This window comes from Gymnodraco acuticeps, unplaced genomic scaffold (genome assembly GCF_902827175.1).
Source record: "Gymnodraco acuticeps unplaced genomic scaffold, fGymAcu1.1, whole genome shotgun sequence".
NCBI classification, from domain to species: Eukaryota; Metazoa; Chordata; class Actinopteri; order Perciformes; family Bathydraconidae; genus Gymnodraco; species Gymnodraco acuticeps.
In genome coordinates, this window is record NW_022991628.1 from 90,838 (window position 1) to 105,812 (window position 14,975).

Sequence of the window (14,975 nt, forward strand, 5' to 3'; positions counted from 1 at the left end):
AGGATTTGCAAGAAAAGTAGCGAGCATGCTTAGAGGAGTAGCTCTGAGGAGAGGTTACATTAATTCCTTTTAAAAACTAGTATGCACTTTCTAAAAATCATTAGTCTGTTTAGAACTAATATCCACTTATCAACTGCACGCACTAGAGCCCCATTTCACAGCAGCGGCATCATTAAAAGTGAGACATGTCAACCCAAAAAGCAGACTAAAAACCCTAAACTATACTAAAAACACTATACTAGTGTTCATTGTGTCAGTTATTGGTTTTTATTTGTTTGTCCTGTGTCAGATGTTCTTGTTAGTTGTTGTCACTCTCACACTGTTCCTTTAAAGTCACGTTATGGTCAATGAAAACCCAATTTTGTCTCGTTTGAGTCAATAAACACAGTGTGTATGTTTGGATCATTTATCATTAGATGATGTTCAACATTTAGTCTAGCCAAGATATCAACTTGTTTCTCTCTCCCAAGCCCTGATGTCATTGTTAACCATTAAATACTTAATACAGTTTAACCAAAGTAACTCCGAGTCCTCCTGACTATGTTCATTGTCTGCTGAGAGTCTGATATGCAGCACAGGAAAGAAAACTGCTGCATCAAACCAACATGTCTTTGCCGTTTTTAAAGATGTTGGTGTACAACATTTAAGCCTCATTTGTTGATATAGACACAGTTAGTATTTAATTACATTGCTGCAGTCAAAGTCTAAGTCATGGACATACATGTAAGATCATTCAAACATGGTAAAACAGAGAATATTTCATCTGTAATGGTCAATTCAATTTCAAAATGTGTAGTCTGTGATTGAAACAAACTTTTTGGGGCCATATCAAGCTGATATCAGGTAGTCATTGCAACGAATAATTGAACAAATTGCCTTTATCGTACAAGTAAGGAGAAGACGCACTACAAATCAGACCAAGCAGATCTGTTATTTTGGGAATTTATATTAAGGGAGGAAATCTGTGGAAGGGAATTCAAACAGTTTACTTTATTATTTTACTTTATTTATTATAGTTATCTTTGCAACTGACAGTCCTACTGAGGAGAAAGCCAACGCAGTTCATCAGACTGATTACTTCAGTTTCATCTCCAATATTCAAACATCAACACAGCCGTCTCATTGAGCATAGACATAACAAGCAACGATAAGATAACAAGTATTTAATCTCAATATGTCAGCAACACATTGTGTCTGTATACAAATGCATAGAGTCATATGTAAACTGTATGTGAGGTCCTGTCACAATATGAATATGGTACAATGAGAGCAGCTTGTAAACACTGAGATAAACTCCTTGTATGGTAAAAGCCTCCAAGTAATTGATGTTATTATGATTTTGACAAAGGTGTAAGTGCTGCCAATGGAGTTGTGAGAGTGTTTCAGTGACTGAATTTCAAATATCATATTTAAAACAAAGGGGAAAGGAGAAGAGAGGGTGGACTGAATGGAAGGATGTTTGACTTGGTGGGTGTTCTATGAAGTTTGTGTGTGTGTTTTTGTGCAGAAAAGCAAGTCTCAGGGACAAAACAAGAGTTGTAAAAGTCACCTGTCCACTCTGTGTTGACAAACTTCAGAGTAAGAGCACATTTTAATGAGTCCATCTCCCAAGTATGAATGAAGACTTCCAATAGATCCTCTGTTTTCTATTGACTACAGACACAGAGAGCAGTCTATCATGTGTACACAAATCAGCAGGGAAGGAAAAACAACAGCAGAACCAATAAGACAGAGGTAAAGGCAGAAATAAAAAGAGAACAGGACTCTCAGTCAGTGGCGGCCGGCCCATAGGGGTGCTAGGGGCACCGCCCCACCTCTTCCCACACACCAAATAAAAATAAAAATAAAAAATATATTTAAAAAAAATATTTTTTTATTTTATTTTTATTTTTAATAAACAAGGTAAATATTATATAATTGGTATCAGTAAAATGTATAATCTATAATAAAATATCGTTTAAAATTGTGTTACGACGATGTCTAAAGTTACTGATAAGTCACATGTTTCCTGCCTGGCCTTGCCCATGTGTCATTACCTTTATATATACAGTCTATGGTCATTACCCTCTCTCGTCTGGGCGGTAAGAAAGGAGCCCTCAACCCAACCCAGTCTCACGGCATTTCGTGTTCACCAACACGATTTTGAATCTATTGATTCGTGTTCACCAACACGATTTGCCCCTTTTTTTTCGTGTTGCACAGCACGATTTTAAAAGCAATGTATTTCTACTGCCTGCAGCACGTATTTTTCTCCGGTCGGGTCGTGGGAGACCGGAAGCTGTGTGGTTCATAAAAACATGTTCTTACTCAATATCAAGCCACAGTTATTGCTTTTATTTGAAATCGTATGATTTCGGACTTTTGTTGCCGTCTGTGAGGAAAATAAATGGGGCTCAGAATACGGAAATCTGTATTTTTAAAAAAATGTTTCCTTCTAATTCGTATTCTTTTCAAAATAACACACTGTTATTTACTCACCAATAACACACAATTATCCTTTAGCTTAGCTTTTTTGGCGTCCGTCAGGAACTGAATTTCAAAATAAAAATAACCGGAAACAGACGTAGGCCTATAAAGGACATTTCGAGCATCATTGCGATTGTCAACATTTCTGAGTTTAGGATGGCCGAAGACACTACACTACCCATAATCCCCAGCTATCGTTTAGGACTACAGTCCCCGTAAGGTTACGCAGAGCGTCAAACAGCTGTGTGAAATGGAACGAAACCACGCCAGACTATCCAAAACTGGAATCGAACGCCCCCCCAGAACTACACATGCTGGCTATTGTGTTTCGCAAAATGTTCTATGGGACGTCTCTACTGAACGTTTTCGTTTTTCCCACAATTAGAAGTTGCCAGTATTAAACACATTGGTGTTATCAAATGTAAAACATATAATTAATAAATGGGTGAAAATCGCTTGTGTCCATAATGCGCAGCATTAATACCCACATGACAGCTCATTGTTACTTTGTAATTCTAGTCCACTACAATTCAGAGGTTAACCTGGTATTTTTACTCCACTGCATTTATTTGAGTTACTTTGCAGATTCTGATTAATTATGTGAAATATAAACAACCCTTAAATCAGACTTTAGTTACACCTGAGTAAAATTCAAGTAAGGTGATTGTCAAGTGCCAACAATCAGGAGAGATATTTGATAGTTGGTGAGAGAAGACTAAACATGTATCTGCAATTGACATGAATGGAAACTAGTAATAAAGTATATTCATTACTCGTTATTCTCTACTAATAGTTCATTAAAGACTGTATATTATGGCTATTTTGAACATCCCTTTCAAGATTTCAAGATTTTCAAAGGTTTATTGACATATCATATACACAACTACGGTGTAGTTATGCAATGAATGAAAAACTTGGGTCACAGGTTCCTCAACAGTGCATTACAAGACATCTATCAATATGTGTGTACATCCACCATTAAACTGTCATATTCTGCACATTTCTTATTCTATCTACATACATAAGAGTATAATTCATATGTATAATATCAGTTAAAATAAGTGCTTCAACATAGTTAACATTGCAGGAAAGCAATATATTAGACGTTAAGTACTTTGTTAGGCTTAATATTTATCTGTAGATAGATACCCCCAAAGTTTTTTTCTTATTTAAAAGAAGACCTTAATCTGTTATTTAATGTTTAAATAAAGGTTAATTCGTTTTTCTGTTTTGCACCTCCTCCTATTAATATCTTTGTACATTCTGCACTAAACTGTTTTATTGTAGAGATCACTTATAGTATCTTCTTGATTTTTTATATTCTATATTTATACTTTCCCCCTATGAAAGTATGTACTCTTAATATTTCTGTAATCAAATAAAACACAATAATTCAATAACGTGCTTTAACCACAAGGAGGTGCACACAAGGTACACACAGCCATGATAACTTTGTATTATTAGTGTAGGACACTTGTGTTTTCGTACAACATCTGAAAATGTGTAGTTTTATGCATGCTTTCACATAATTTTACAGCATATTGCTATACTATTTCAGACTCAGTATTTACATTCTTACATTCAAAGAAAATCAGTAATATCTTTAAAAACTACAGTCCTTTTATATCAGCTGTGCACCGTTATGGTGTGAATATAACCTATCTATGAATTAGATCAAATGTAAAAGTCAGCCGAATTAGTGTTGATACTGCAAGGAGACGTATTGTGTGAAGAGAAATTGAAGATGTTGTTTAATTGTTGAATATATTTATGATCCACGTCAAGTATTCAGTTTCGGCGGCATTTTCTCAGTTTTTCCAAAGGTCTTCTCATCAGGGCTCTATAAATAAAGAACTACGGCAGATCTGTAATATACAATGCAGCCGAACCGTGTATTACAATGCCGTTATGTGATGACTTTCAAAGAGAAAAGCAAGAGCACTCGGAATTAAGTATTATTTTATTCTTTTAAAATGTTTTCCGGATTTCATATCATATAAACACCAAATCCCAGCATGCATTGCGGCTAAAACATCCAATAAACCAGCTTAAAACCATAGCTGAGGATCTTGGGTAATCGCTCGAAATGCCTACGTCTGTTTCCGGTTATTTTTATTTTGAAATTCAGTTCCTGACGGACGCCAAAAAAGCCCGAGATTATGGAATCAAACCAATAAATAAAAGCAAGGATCATTATGTGTTATTGGTGAGTAAATAACAGTGTGTTATTTTGAAAAGAATAACAAATTAGAAGGAAAAAAATATTTAAAAAATACAGATTTCAGTATCCTGAGGCTCTGAGCCCCATTTATTTTCCTCACAGACGGCAACAAAAGTCCAAAATTATACGATTTCAAATAAAAGCAATAATTGTGGCTTGATATTGAGTAAGAACATGTTTTTATGAACCACACAGCTTCCGGTCTTCCTCGACCCGACCGGAGAAAAATACATGCTGCAGGCAGTAGAAATACATTGCTTTTAAAATCGTGCTGTGCAACACGAAAAAAAGGGGCAAATCGTGTTGGTGAACACGAATCAATAGATTAAAAATCGTGTTGGTGAACACGAAATGCCATGAGACTGGGTTGCTCAACCAGTGCAGCAGCAGCCACTAGCAGCTGACTGTTGCTATCTGTAAACTATGATGCCGAAACATAATTTCAGCCAATCAGCGTCGTCAAATCTGATGATCACCGGGCGCCAATGTCAGCGCCCGGTCCAGTCTGTGAGTAGTTTGGACACTAGTGACTCGTATCCGGTGGGGTGACGCAGTACGGCAGTAGTTGATGAGGATGGCTTCATGTGCAGGTGGAGTCCCCGCCCAATTCCGTTCAAGAGCTAATCTCCAATCCTTTCGAAAGGAGAAGTTTGGGAGATAAACTGTTGCTTAAAGACCTTGGACCGGACCAACCCGATTTGTATATATCGCAGCAAGCTCGTGAAAAAGACAAAACTTATCAACGAGGCTTCTCACGTAGCTGGTACACCAGAAAGGCATGGCTAGCTGGATGCAAACAGGTAAATGCTGTCTTTTGTTTCCCATGCTTGCTCTTCAAACAGCCGGGGAAAGATACGATCTGTTCAGAAACTAGACAAAAGTTATATAAGTACAAACCACAGACTGTCTGTGTCATGGAGAATACAGTCGCTGGTTTATTTATGTCTGTATAGGCCGTTGTTGTGAGTGTGGACGGTCGGAGCATATATAACGTTAGCTTAGCCAAGCTCCATTTAGAAAACACGCATTTTAAAAGGTTTTTTCGCCTGCAGACTTGTCAAAGCGTTAATTCATGGTTTTTACTAACCGGTATCAGTATGTTGTTAATTCGGCATCATTTTGAAACGTGTATTACAATTAAATCACGGTCAAATATGTTCATCTTGTTGTAGTTGTAGCCCCCTTGCCAGCGATTCTCTCTCTAGTTTAGCATACTCAGCCCGACTCAGCCTGGTTGTTTGGATGTTATGGGGCCAGAAAAACTGTGAATTAGGACCCGCTAGCCGGTACTAGGCCAAGTGGAAACGCAACCAAAAACGGGCCCCGCACGGCTCGGCACGCTTAGAGCGAGCTCCGCGCTGCACTGGAAACGCGCCATTACATCACCAGAAGTCCTAATTTAAGGGGTCATTTCTCCCAAAAAATAAAATTGTACTCACTATATCAACAGCCCCACCAAAAATATTTTCCACCAGCCGCCACTGCTCTCAGTACTGATGTTACCAGAGGGAGGGGAGCATGAAGGCAGACAGAAATAGACAGAGATAGTGATTCTGAGTTTCTTATGACTGATGTTATCAGTGAAATGAAAAAGGGCGGAGCAGCGTGTCAGAAACACAGCAGCCCTGCCAGGGTTTTACAAAGAATCTGAAGTAAAGTCCCACTTGGTTATTATTTCACAAAATGGTTTTCTTTGAACTGCAGGAAGTACCTTTATCTTCCAGAAAAGGTGGGGTTATTGGACTGATTTTAGCAGCAGATTTCTGAGCTGATTGAAACAAAACTCTCTCTCATTTCTACTTTTAGATTAATGGCAAGGGGGGAAACAACAAATAGAGGTATGATTGCCACTCTTTTAGAAGTACGGCCAATTATGACTACGTTTTGACTGTTCAATGTCACAAGAATTTAAAAAGATAAAATAGGACGAACTGCTTAGGCAAGGCTATAGTGGCAGCTCCTCGTTTGAACATAAAGATCAAAAGTGGAGCAGTTGATAAAGCTGCACTTTTGAGACATTACGATTTTGAACACGGAGGAATGGAGGCTAAGCATTTTTTGGGGGGACGGGGGATTTTGTAAATTCATGGTTCAGCATTTATAAAAAAAACACTGCTGCTAATGGCTAATGCAGCTGCAACAAATGGTCCCGGCTTCATTCAACAGGTATTCACTGATATTCCCCATTCACACACACACACACACACACACACACACACACACACACACACACACACACACACACACACACACACACACACACACACACACACACACACACACACACACACACACACACACACACACACACACACACACACACACACCACACACACACACACACACACACACACACACACACACACACACACACACACACACACACGTCTGCATACGCATAAATCTTTCACCGCTGCACAAGTGAGCTTTCACTTTCTGGCTGAAACCTCACCATTTCCCCACACACACACTAGCACACAAACACACACACACACACCTGTCAGTTTGAGTTATCTCTATTGTTTTTACGTTTTGTCCTTCCATCCTTCCTTATATACCTCTTTTTCTCCACCGTCTCCCTTTCCCTCCTCCAGTCCCTCTATCAGCCCCTGGAGCACATTTTCTCTTACCTTTCTCCCGCCTAACATACACCTTCGCTCACACTTCTCCATTTATCCTCCCATTATTTCACTACCTTCCTCTCCCCTTTGATCCTGTACACTCCCTCCCTCTCCTCCGATGCCTCCTTCCATCCATCTCTCCCTCCCTTTCTGAGTTCTTTGATCCTATACATCCCCTCTATCAGCCAGGTCTTTAAAGATTTGACCCCTGCATTCCTCGGGTCCCTCGTGACCTCCTCACTGTGTGTGTGTGTGTGTGTGTGTGTGTGTGTGTGTGTGTGTGTGTGTGTGTGTGTGTGTGTGTTTTCTTGCATGTAAGTGTGTATACACCTGTACAAGATTAGGGATTTTCTCTGTGCATTTGTATGTACATGTATGAGTCTCTCCATGTGTGTGTGTGTGTGTGTGTGTGTGTGTGTGTGTGTGTGTGTGTGTGTGTATGTGTGTGTGTGTGTGTGTTTTCTTGCATGTAAGTGTGTATACACCTGTACAAGATTAGGGATTTTCTCTGTGCATTTGTATGTACATGTATGAGTCTCTCCATGTGTGTGTGTGTGTGTGTGTGTGTGTGTGTGTGTGTGTGTGTGTGTGTGTGTGTGTGTGTGTGTGTGTGTGTGTGTGTGTGTGTGTGTTTAAATGATTCATCATCATGGATTACGGCAGCCTCTGGAGCTTAAAGGAGACCTTTGAAGATAGCATTATTAATTTTCATATATGAGACCAAAGAAAGGAAATATGGGGCCGAGATTTCCGACACAGATGAGATGATAGAGTGGAAAAACACCAAAAATAAGACGATGATTTCATCTCCAGGCCTCCCCCCTTTTGGAAGGAAAATCCATCGTCTGATATAATTGATATATCCTATTCCTTTTGATCTTAAACAGTTCAATCAATGAATGTGACATGAACAGGTTTTTCTCACAGTCAGAGGAACAGAGTTTTTTTCTCTTAAAAATGTGCACAAAAAAGGGGGGGGGGGGATTCAATGGACAGGAGCAGAGTTTATTCTTGGATGGAAGATATATTTTCACCTCTACCATAGCTTACACTTTTCATTGATTACTTAGTTCATTCTGTTAATCACATTAATCTATTAAATGTCATGAAACAGCGTAAGCTTATCCCAAAGCCGACAATGACGTCTTCATGTTGCTTTCTTTGGCTCACCATCAGTCGGACATCCAAAGAGGATTTCTTCTACAAAAAAATGATTTAACAGAAGACCATGTCTGTAGAATGGGACCATTTTAACCCCCAGGCCGTAAAATGGTCAGATAGTGATTTTTTATAATTGTATGTGTTCATATGTTCCATCCATTATGCTGAAGTCTTGGGAAAGCTATGGTTTCATGTTTTCACAAGACAATAAACGATTAGATTAATTGATTCATATATGTATGTATTCATTTTCTTAACAATTGAAGATTTGATCCCATGTCAACACACACACAATATTTCATTGTAGCTATGGATACAGTTATTCTTCTCTTTTTTTGTGTGTACTCTGTTTCTCTCTCTCTCTCTCTCTCTCTCTCTATCTGTTTCCAAAACCTCTCTCCCACCCACCCCTTCTCTTTCTCCCTGTAAAAACATTTTTGTGGGGTGCATTTACCTTGGTGCCCGGACGCAGCCAAATATTTAGGCTGTCACAGTGAATCAGCCTCAAACCAAATGGCTGGAGATCTCTGTGTGTGTGAGTGTGTGTGTGTGTGTGTGGTGTATGTGTGTGTGTGTGTGTGTGTGTGTGTGTGTGTGTGTGTGTGTGTTGGGGATTGTGGTGATTAAAATGTCAACTACTCACCCTCCCCGCTCTTTCCTGCTTCACTACACCGTGAACAAGCTGTACATGAGTCCCAACCATCAGACCGACAGACACACACACACACACACACACACACACACACACACACACACACACACACACACACACACACACACACACACACACACACACACACACACACACTACATATGTTCACATCTATCATGATAAAACATTGACTAATGAAAGACAATTAAAGGACATGAAGGGGTCCCCTTTAGTCAGTGATTAACCAATCAATCAAATGACAGTAAATTAATTTCAATCAATTCATTACAAAAAAAGTGTTGCATCACTAAATGTATACTAAAATATCAATCAATCAAAAGACAAGCAGATTCCAGATGTCAGCCGGGCTCATTGAACAGTTTTCAGACATGTTATAGATTGGCCCATGAATTAAAGAAAGGTTACTGTCAAATTGGTAATCAAATTATAATTATTATATAAATATTTCTGACAAGTTTTCATGCAATTCTCTTATTATTATTTAAGAATGCAAACAATTGGAAACTGTCACCCAAACACAAATAATATAACTGAAAGTATTAGTCAACTCGTTTTTTGGTCGAATTATAGAAGAAAATTGCAAATAAATTGCTGTTTTGATAACTTTTCACGCAAAAATGGCAAACAAAAATGCAGTTTAAATTAATTGTTATCCTGCTTTTCTTGATTTTAGACTGACGAAACAAGACATTTAAAGACATTACCTCTGACTTTAAGAAACGGGATGGACATTATAATCACTATTTTCTGACATGTAAGGGACAAAGATCATGGAGGAAGAACTCGACAGATTAATTCATCCCATATGTAAATAATGCTTTGTAATGATCAGAAACACAAAGACACACACACCTCGTTGTGGCACCTGTCATCACACAATCCGAGACCAACAGAAGAAGAGTTTGTGAGAGTTTGCACCGCAGACACCACTGTTCACATTTCTCTGCCTCTGTCTTTCTGTGTGCCACTCTTATTTTATTTCTCTCTCATACACTCACTCTCTCACACACACACACACACTTTTACAGAACCCCACAGAGCAGCCGGCCAGCCACTCAGCCCATCAGTCCACTCTGAGGCAGAACGAGGGTCTTGAAAATACAGCGAGCCGCAAGGAAAACAGCCATCAATCTCTATGACTTGTCTGTCCACTGAAGGAGCGCTGTTAATCTTCAGGACGGAACGAGTCAAGAACAACACTGCTCCATGCCGAGAATCGAGCCAAAACAGCTGCGAGCACTTAGAGGGGCTGACCATCCTCACATTGTGTGTGTGTGTGTGTGTGTGTGTGTGTGTGTGTGTGTGTGTGTGTGTGTGTGTGTGTGTGTGTGTGTGTGTGTGTGTGTGTGTGTGTGTTATCACGCAAACAGGGAAAGATGTGGAGTAAGATCAAGATTATCTGCATACACGCAGGAAAAAGTAGCCACGTTTAAAGCACAAACAGCAACACAGATTCATTGTCACCTAAAAACTGGTCTTTAATGTTTGTTATAGTTATGTACCATGTATCTTGTAGCAATATTATCAACATATGTATCAAGATGATCTTACTGTATGTCTAAGTGTATCACACACACAAAATATAGAGTTTGAGGCTCTGTGTCAGTCCTTCAGCTGACAATCTCAGGCAATGCAGTCTTCATTACTTTTGCCATGATTTATATCTCAGGAAAAAGCACAAAGACACAGTCTGCTGAGGTCAGACTCTCAAGGTCACTAATGGACTTCTGACACTGACTGCTCCATACAGTTAAATAAATAACATCGCTCAACCTCAATGCAGAGAAATTGTTCATTCATTCTTTGTTTGTTCTGAGGTGTGTGACTTACGCAGACCCCTATATAATTGTCAATCTTTCCGTTGTGATAATGTATCAATAAGCAACAAGCAGCAGTGGTAGTCCTACCTTAGACACTATGCATTTTTTATTTTATCACATTGTTGTTTACTTCGAAATAAAATGCAAACCATTGTTAGAAAATCTATCTGAGATTTCACGAGTTACTTAATACTTAAGTAAAAAAAAGGTAAAAGAGTAGTATTTTTTAAATAAAGTATCTTGAATTGTGCAGATGTTTTTAATTTTTCAGAAAAACTAAAGAAAGTGAAACGTTTTTTTTATAGATTGCTTAAATTATCCTACTTTTTCAATAAATTAAAACATTTGAATAACCCATTGTATTCGCTTAATGCAAGCTGCAACAGTCAATAACTCTTTGGATGTCGGATTCTATTTTAGGAAATCCTTACTTTAATTGTAGTGGGTCGAGTTTATTACTGTAGCCTGTGTTTTAAATAAAGTTGCTAAATATAAAATAATAATCCTCCTTTATACCGTTAGTTGACCTCATGAAGATTTCCATCAACGTTAAGACATAAGTGGTTTGGAAAAGACATCGGAACTAATATTCTGAATATTCGACCACAGCTCAGATCTCCTACTGCACTGGATTATGGGTAAGATGTTGTTAAGACAACATGTTCAAAGCAACTAGACAACAAAAACAGCAGACAGCAGTCTCCAAGTTTTACTTTCAGAAGTCAGATAGAAAGAGACAGTAGGAATCAAAAACCCACACAGCTCTATTTAGGAGTTTCTGCAATTCCCTTAAACCACTGGCCCGGACTCAGAAGCAAAGCACCGCAGGAAAACCGAACCCAACGAGCAACACATACACCAGCACACACACCAGCACACACCAGCACGATCACATTAATATGCATGTAAATACTTGTCAGCTTGCATCAATCCCCTCGTTCTAAACAAAAACACTGACTCAAAGCCCAAAAGTACAATCTTGAACCTCACAAATACAACCTAAAGTCTATCTCATGGAACATATAACCTAGCATCCAAACCATCTGAGGAATGCATCTGTTTACTGTGGTGAAAGACTGATCAATAAAGGAGACAAAAGGATAAACAGAAGGAGGAAATGTTTGGAGACAGACAGTGGGAGCAGGAAGAGAAAACGCCTGCAGGGAAGAGACAAGAAAGAAAAATAATATAGAGTCTATAGGTGGAAAGATGAAAAACAGAGAGAGAGAAACACAGAGGGAAGAGCAAGATGGTTCCAGACGTCTCCCATGACCCGCAGCCTCACAACCACAGACCTATAAACAAGCCAACAAAATATGAAAGGCATCCAAACATCCTAAATGTGTTGGGAGTTCACTTTTCAGAAAAAAGTGTCCATTTGCATTCACAGAGGATGGAACACGCATAAACATGCTTCTGTCATGTGAGGTTACGACCAGATAAGAACACAAAAAAAGAGTTTCCACCAATGTTAGATCAGGGGAGGAAGTGCTGTGTGAGGAGAAATAAACACTGAGATACAGAGTCAGAGCATGGTTGGCTTTTTGATTTTAGATCCCATTTTGGGGATTCAGTTGCAAAGAAGAGTCTCTACAGTGACAATGTTAATTAACACTGACATTGTTTAGTCTGTAAAAGTGGATATGGATGCAGGAAATACCACGGCAACATGGTCAACAGAAGCAAGTATAAATGCAATATGAACACAGCTGTGATATATCCCACTATTGTAGTAAACTAAATGTATTGGCATTGCTGAGAAAAGCCTCCACGTAAATGTGTGACGTGTTACCTATCAGGTTCCAGTTGGTGGAAAAGCAACCAAGTTCTTATCAGGTCAACAAGCTAAAGCCCAAGCAACTCCTTTAAGAGGAAAAGGGGACGAGGGTCTGCTTTTTTGCCCAAGGCACACCATTAACTGGGCCCTCCAACGAAAAACGTTTGGGCACCCCTGACCTATGTCATTGGTTATCATCCTCTTGGGACCATGAATGTCTGTACCAAATTTCATTGAAATATAACCCACAGCTGTCTGGACCTTTCACAAACTGTCCCCCTCATGGTGGTCCTAGAGAAGAAGTCCTCTGGCGACCGTAAATGTCCGTACCGAATTTCATGACAATCTACGTAAAAGTTGAGATTTTGCCAAATTGTAGAAGAAACCGACCGACAGATCAACATTGATGTCTCTAGAGCCGAGCTGCCAGAACACGTTTTCACATCCAGAATGGTGTCTAAAGCTATGAAAATAACACCAAGGTTGTAAAAACCTTTGTAAAGGGACCAAAACATAGAAGAAGACAGACACAGAGAGAGTGAAACAGAATGGTGAAATGAGCTTGGAGGCCGAACAGTGGCGTTAGTGTTGAGCTCTCAGAGGGTTTATGATCTCAGCTACCGCAGTTCAGACAAACCCCCAAAACAAAAACAGTCTTTGGGCCCGAAAGAAGCCTGAAAAACCTTCATCCACAGCGGGGATCTGACTCTGGGTGGTGGGGGGAACCTGATACACATGTTTATGTATGTGTTGGTCTGATGTGTGTGGACTATTGCACGACTGCTTGAAAGCATGTGTGCATATAATAGCTTACATACACCTCAGTGCTCTTGATTTCATATCTCTGTGTGTGTGTGTGCGTGCGTGCGTGCGTGCGTGCGTGTATATCAGGTTCATACATTGCTTTTAATGTAATCAATGGTGCGTCGTGACCGCTGTTTACATTTCTTTTAATAATGTGTTATTTAATTAAAAGCAACATAGTGAATTGTATGCCTATATAGAGTCGTCGGGTGAAAGAAAACATTTGTATTTCTTTAAATGTGTGATAGAAATGTCTCGATTAGAAGTCAGAAACGTAATCTTCCTTTTGATTTATAACAAACTTCAGAGATAAAACATCAAACCACACACCGGAGGTTTATACAATGTCTTTCTCTTTCTCTCCTTTACGGATGCAAAACAAGTCAGACCATCACATTTGCAGTTCTGTTCAGACCAATATCTGTCAGTCATCGAAGAGGCAACAACTATTAATCAAGATGAAATGTCATGTTTCAATGAAAAGAACTTATCTAGAAGCTTCAACTACAGGCTGTTAGCAACACCGTTCTCCCCAGTTTTTCACAGCTTAAGAGAGTTCCGTTCAAAGATTAGTCAGTCAAAATTAGACCCAGAGGTTATTTCAATGTTCTCTATGGGCATATTTCTCACAACTTCTCATCATTTAATTCAAAAGTAAGCAAGAAAGAATGAGGGGAAGATAATATAGCTCTCCAAGCTAACAAGCATGTTAACAGTTTTTATAGCCTCTTGTTTTTTAGGATTCTCCACTGCTCTTTGCTTCCAACGCCAGCACTGTTAAGATGGCTTAGCATGTATTTGTCAATGGCAGTTCATTTGGATCACCTGATTTTCTGGCAATTCCAAGAAAATGTATCTACTTTTTTGTAAAACTTTGTTCCAATATAAGTCCTGGTGTGGATAGGTCTTATACAAATGCATTCACATCTATCACTGCAGCACATTGCGTTTTAGCCAATTTGTAGAAACTGCTATCCAGTCAAATATCTTATAGTAATTTCTGACTATAAATGCTGTGTAAACCTACTTGACAAGTCGCAGGCGAGCGATCGCATGAATGTCAGAAAGCAACTTTGCAGAGTATGTTAAAAAAGCTCCCCTAGGTGAAAGAAACTCCTTCTTCATTTAACTCCTGGTACGTGTGAAGATACGTGACAGCATCCAGATATTTGCTAGTCTGAGAATAAGTCTGGTCCAAACATCTCTGGAGAACAGCAAAGTCTCACAAATCCCTCCTGTGTTGTGCTCACCTGTGAAATTCCACTAAAGCCACCAGCAATGTGGACTGGAGCCAGAAAGACACAAGTGGATTTATGGCCAGGTTTGCTCAGAAACTATGTGGTCCCTTTGACTGTAGTCCAACTTTTTGCAGGCTTAAAAATGTTGTCTCTAAAGCATCTGTAAAGTCATGTAAAATAAGCCTAATAAACAT

General features: G+C 39.1%; 1 protein-coding gene across 1 annotated transcript in view; it reads right to left on the reverse strand.

Moving 5' to 3' along the window:
* Positions 1–14,975, reverse strand: part of trabd2a (TraB domain containing 2A) — an 81,002-nt gene that overhangs the window by 43,499 nt on the left and 22,528 nt on the right. The gene's annotated exons all lie outside the window — the stretch shown is intronic.